Source organism: Hibiscus syriacus, unplaced genomic scaffold, assembly GCF_006381635.1.
Source record: "Hibiscus syriacus cultivar Baekdansim isolate YM2019G1 unplaced genomic scaffold, ASM638163v2 tig00110391_pilon, whole genome shotgun sequence".
In the NCBI taxonomy this organism is placed as follows: domain Eukaryota; kingdom Viridiplantae; phylum Streptophyta; class Magnoliopsida; order Malvales; family Malvaceae; genus Hibiscus; species Hibiscus syriacus.
The window spans coordinates 1,072,440-1,078,897 of NW_024062719.1; the positions used below are offsets into that span (position 1 = coordinate 1,072,440).

Below are 6,458 nucleotides of genomic sequence, written 5' to 3' on the forward strand. Positions count from 1 at the left end.
AACTGACTTGGGCATACAGTCTATTTTATTTGATCCATCCATGGCAAAGTATATTATCAAAATTAACATTGGGCAGTTCATACCCGAAATAATATTCATGGTAAAATATCACATTTTCCAAACTCAATGCATTATAATTTCAATCTCTGACATATCAATGTCATGTCAATTTATAAAAATATGATATAATATCATGCTGCTGATAAAACAAGGTCGACTTATCGCAAGTCTTCCTAATGATGTATAAAACATCCATGTATAATTTCATGCATGTATTGCACTCACATTGACACTTTATAATTTTCCCAAATAAGCCTCACTATTGTCCACAATAACCCTTTTCTTTTATATTCGAATCGTTTTGAACACCAAGTAAATCAAAATCTGTACAACATATAGATTCATACTTATATATGTTAGTATTGTACTAGCATAAATATATATATCCAAAATATATTCCACAATCATGCTTCAAACTATTCACCACAAAATACTTTAACATTTATTAATTCTTTTTAGTATTGGAACCAACTTTTTCAATTTACTCAAAATGGTCCTTCACCACTTTATCACCTAAATCTTTAATACCAAAAATTCCAGTATAGCACATCAATTATATAACACTTACACAACAATCCCTCCATTTTATGGAATTTACGAATTGATCTCCAACTTTTCAAAACTTACGAAATAATCCCCAATTTTTCTAAGGCTTGTATAATACTTCCTTCATGATTTCCAACTCATATATAATTTTTCCATAATTTTTCTCACTCAAACAAATCCATGATCAAAACTCATAGAACAAATTCTCAAAAGATCAAACATGTTCTAAACATCACACATGCTTGAATATGAATCTACTACCTCACAAACATCAAAATCCATCATCAATTTCATGATCCCTTTTTATGAACACAAACCCTTAAATTTAGGATCTTTGAACACCAACAAGATTACCATGCCATATTGGTACCAAAAGATAGAGTTTTTCTCATACAACCATTTTCTATTTACAACTTACACAAAATATTGAATCAAATTGCTTGAAAATGGAGTTGGAATTTTCTCTTACCTTTGGAGAAACCCACAGCTGATTTTGGGAGAAGAAGATGAACAATTGCAATGATATGTTGGGTGCATATAATAATATTTTACATTATAATCCACTTAAATGAATATAATATTCACTTAATTGGGATAAGACCAAATTACCCTTAATGAATCTTCTTATTTACCATAAAACCATGACAACTCATCCTTATCATAATTCAAAGTCAAAGATGAAATATTTTGACTTTAAATTTCTAAATTTTCCCATGAAATTTCAAAACTTGCATTTTAGTCACTAAATTCCACTGTTTCGATTAAATCTGAAAATTTCCATATTTTCAGACCAAATTTATCTGATCCAAAATATTAAAATAATATTTCCAACTATTTTATAACATCCTTCAAAATTTTTGTAAGATTTCAATTAAATCTGAAATTACCGATTCCTTACTGGTTTTAACCATTTATAATTTTTCTTTACCAAATTCCAAATTCAAAATATACTTCCATAAAACCCCACTCTCAAGAGTAAACTATCTATTTATGAAATAAAATTCATTTCAAGAACTTACCACTTAATTTCCTAAAATTTCTTCCAAGTTTTATACTTTGGCCATCAAACTTTCAAAAGTTACATTTTGGTCACTAACCAAAATTTGGGGTATTACATAAAGTATATAAGTATATAAAGTATATATACATATAAAGTACAAGTATATATATATATATATATATATATATATATAAAGTTTTAGTATAAAGTATATATACATATATAATAATATAAAGTATAAGTATATTATATATATAAAAAGTATAATTATAAAGACTAAAGTATATAAGTATATAATATAAAATATATAAGCATTAAATATAAAGTATATAACTATATAACTATATATAAACTATAAACTATAAAGTGTATATATATATATATATATAAAGTTTTAGTGTAAAGTATATATAACATATAATAATATAAATTATAAGTATATATATATAATATAAAGTACAAGTATATAATATAAAGTATACAAGTATTAAATATAAAGTATATAAATATAATATAAAGTATATAAGTATTAAATATAAGTATAAATAAAATATAAAGTATAAGTATATAAGTATATATATATATATATATATATACACTTATATAATATATATACTTATATATATATATATATATATATATACTTATATACTTTAGTTTTATAATTATACTTTATATACTTTATATTTAATTTATATTATATATATATATTATACTTTTTATATTTTACTTATATATTTTATATATTACTTATACTTATATTATATGCTTATATACTTTAGTCTTTATATATATATATATATATATATATATATATAAATATATATATATAACTTATACTTTATATTTTATATATGTATATACTTTATACTAAAACTATATATATATACATACATACATACATACTTATACTTTATATGTATATATAATTTATATACTTTAGTCTTTATAATTATACTTTATATATAAACTATATAAACTATATAATTTATACATAGTATATATAATTTATAATTATACATAATAATTAAATATAAGCTCTATATATTTAAATATAATTCATATATAATTTACATTTAAACTATATAATTTATATTAATAAACTATATAGTTTACGTATAGTTCAATAGTTCATATATATATATATATATATATATTTTATATTATTATATATTTTGGCTCCTTTTTCCTTTTGATATGTATACATTGTCTGATCAATGTACACATAACATGAACTGAAGTAGTCATGCATGAATTAAAGATAAATTTAGGGTTTACTATCATGCAAGCCTGTCATTCCGGTGGTGGCATCAGAGATGCAAATTAGCTTACAAATAACACAACATTACCAATTTTCCATCCTACCAAAGGTCATCTAAGGATGAGAAGTGACAAAAAGAAGGATGATTTAAAAAGAGAGTTAAAAGATTGTCTTTAATCTTTTTCAAGTGTTTCGGAGGGGCCACAATTATCATTTTTTTTCTCTTAATCATATGCTATTCACAAGCCAATTTGGTGTCAAAGCTGCTGAGGCAGATAGCAAAAGCCTGAAATGCAGAGAGGGGGTAACGGTAATCCATGGTGAACATATCTTTTACCAACCTTGCCAAACTGCAGTATTATCTTATCCAGATCAGGTGGGGCAGGCTGAGATGATGGGGTGGGTGCACCAGCAGCTGGTTGTGTGGCAGCAATCAACTGAAAGTTCTTAACCGATGCAACAGTTACCCGCCCTCGGAAATTCAGGCACCAACACTGTAACTGCTCATGCCATCTCGGGGGCTTGTTTTTGAGGACCAAGGGTTTCATTTTCCCATCCTCCTCATCATAAGAGGTACTACCAATTTCCGAAAATCGAGCACTGCTGAACTCGACAGAGTGATCAAGAGACTTTGAAAAAGAAATGCTCCTGAATGAGTCCTCCAAAGGGTGGCGAAGAAACTCGGGCTGGCAAGGGACACGACCACCAGCCTCAAGAGCTGAAGTGGGGATAGAGAGCATGATGCAATGCATCCTTCGTGGGCCTTGTGTACCGAGAACATTTAGCTCGTAAGAAATCTGACCTATGTTGTAGCTACCAGTAGGGACTTTAGGGGAAACTTTCTTCGAATAAAATCTTCGACTCGAGCGGCCCGGTGGAGGAACATGAGTAGAGGTGTAGGCAGGTTGGGTGTCATATATTATGAATTTTGTGCCGAGGAAGTTTGACCTGGAACCAGAAATAGAAATAGTTTCAAATTCACATTCCATAAACAAGAAAACTCGTGTTAGATATAAAGAATTTTTTTTTAAAAAGCTAGCTTTAAATGTCAAAGAAAACATTCGGGCAAAGGAGATGTGGAAATCAATTTGAGTCTCTAGAACTAATCCAACATTATTCTAATTGCTACTATTCCTCGGAAATTGAAGTGATTCTACTCGGCTTCTGCCAGATTCAAATTGCTAACACTTTCTCAGAACAAAAGGGTTGTATTTGCATTAAAATGACACAACTCGGTATCACATTCATACCTCAGCTTTCCGATGTAACTGCTGCTTGAACTTGAAATGTTGTCCGCATTCATAGAAATGATATACTCCGTAGAAGTAGTCCTACGAGTCCTTTTTGCAGAAAGAAGGAATTTCCCATTCTCAACTAGCAGGGCTGCAAAACAAAAAAAGGTATACAATACAAGGCCGTTCACTTAGAATGAACAAAATGATAATGTGGAAACCAATACAAGGCACTTAAACATCTGCGAATGGCAATGCATAGCCACATTATTGCAGTTCAGTGGTTGCTTTAAATGAAATAATTCAGGCTGACATGTAATGTTGACACAGCTTATGTAGTCCGATATGGAGAATACAATAGAACATAGAAATTAAATCATATCTAATTATTGCAATCTGTCATGTAAAGATACGCTTTACGGCAATAAGGTCAATATATATATATATATATATAATACATACACACACACATTTAACAAAGGTAACTTCATTCAATTGGTTGCTGGGAATCACACTTACCAGGGCTAAGGCACAAAAACAAGCGATATGTTAATTTAGATTTATCCCTTTTAATGAAACACTGAATGGTTCCATCACGTGGCCCAGGCTGAAAAGTCAAACAAGAGAGTTACAGAAGCATTCTTGGGTTCTCGATATAATAAGAACTGATTCTGTTTCAGTATTATTTCCAAATAAATGCATAGATACATAATCAGAGTAAAGCTATTTACAAGAGCAACTCAAACCAGAAAAAAGGAGATTTTCAAATTTCAATGAACGGTGATCCTACCTGCTTCAGAGACACAGGAAAAGTAAGCTTCCCACAGAGTTCAGGACTCTTAACAATGTCTTTGCAGATGAATCTCCAAGATCGGCAAACAGATGCACATGCAACAACATTTTCCCGAGCAGGCCACGTGCTCTCACTCTCCTCCAACCTCTTGATCACATCAATAAGCAGCTCCGGGTGAAGGTTAGCCCATCGGCTGTTCTGAACAACAACAGGCTCATCATGCAAATCATGTAAAGAACCATGTGATTTTCCTCTGTGATGCCCCGATTAATCTAACGTCAAAACTCCGCCTTGACAAGCTCCCAAAACTATCCCTCACATCACGAACTATGCTACGGAAAGACATTTTTCTGGCAGAAAAGCTATGCCAGCTCAATTAGAATGTATTTTCCAAAGATTTCGGATAAAAATACTCCGTCCACCGGCTCTGCCCATGAGAAAAGAAAACTCAGTTTTGACCACAAATTTACCAGAAAAAAGTACATAAAAGAAAGGAACCCTAGAAATAGATGGAACATTTAACAAGCAAAACGACATTTTCCCCTAAACTAAATATCTTAAATTGGAGTAAAAATAAAGGACCATTATAGTTCATGAAACTCGACATAGCAACAAATCACCATTAAATCAAGCGATCAGTACTCAGTATATAACTTAAGCATTTTTTCTAAAGTCGAAGGACATAGATGCTGACTTCAACATTTTCCCATCAATTTTTCCACAGAAAAGAATATTTTCTCCCTAAACGACAATATTTAGATCAGATTACAGAAGTGATCCATACCCAAAAACCAAAAACAAAAGATAAGAACAATTTACCTTCCAAAATTAGGCCTTAAAAATCCCAAGGCTGAATCTGATCAAACCGCCATAGCTTTAGCTTTAAAACCCACTAAAGATCTGCAACAAAAAAATACAAAATTTACAAACAAACCCATATTTTATTCAAATCTTAAACCTCAGAAAACAAATTAAAACAAGGAAAATTGAACTGGGTTTATTGAAATCTCACAAAAAATGTAAGATGAGATCCAAATTCAAGTACCTTTAACATGAAGCAAATCTAAAGACAAGATCCGAAACAAGAGGAAACCCAGAAACCTTATTGACACAAAATCAACAGAAAAACAAAAAGTTGGGTGATTGGAAATGGATCAAAGTCAGAAGAACTATTCAATAAAAACAGCATTCTCTTTCTTTTGTTATTTTTTGGTTGTTGAAGCCTTTGCATCCTATGATTTTACTAATCCGGACTCCACATTAAATTCAGCTCACGGGGTTAGGTTTTTTTCTGTCCAAAATATAGCACCCGCCTAAATTATTTGTCCAACTCCTAAAAATTAATTTGAGATCTATGATATTTTTACACACTATGTTTTATAATATTTTAATATAATAAATTAAGATAAAATATTTTTGGATTTGATTGAATTTGTTTAAAGTTTTTAAAAATAATTCAAAGTCCATTAAACTATAATTTGAGCACAAAACATTTTTTTGAGTATATAGTAATGATATTGTTCTTACAATATCGATACTATATGAACAATACCGATATTATTCATG

General features: G+C 30.0%; 1 pseudogene; it reads right to left on the bottom strand.

Moving 5' to 3' along the window:
• Positions 1-2,879: 2,879 nt before the first annotated feature.
• Positions 2,880-6,061, bottom strand: LOC120123155 (annotated as a pseudogene).
• Between the last annotated feature and the right edge of the window lie 397 nt (positions 6,062-6,458).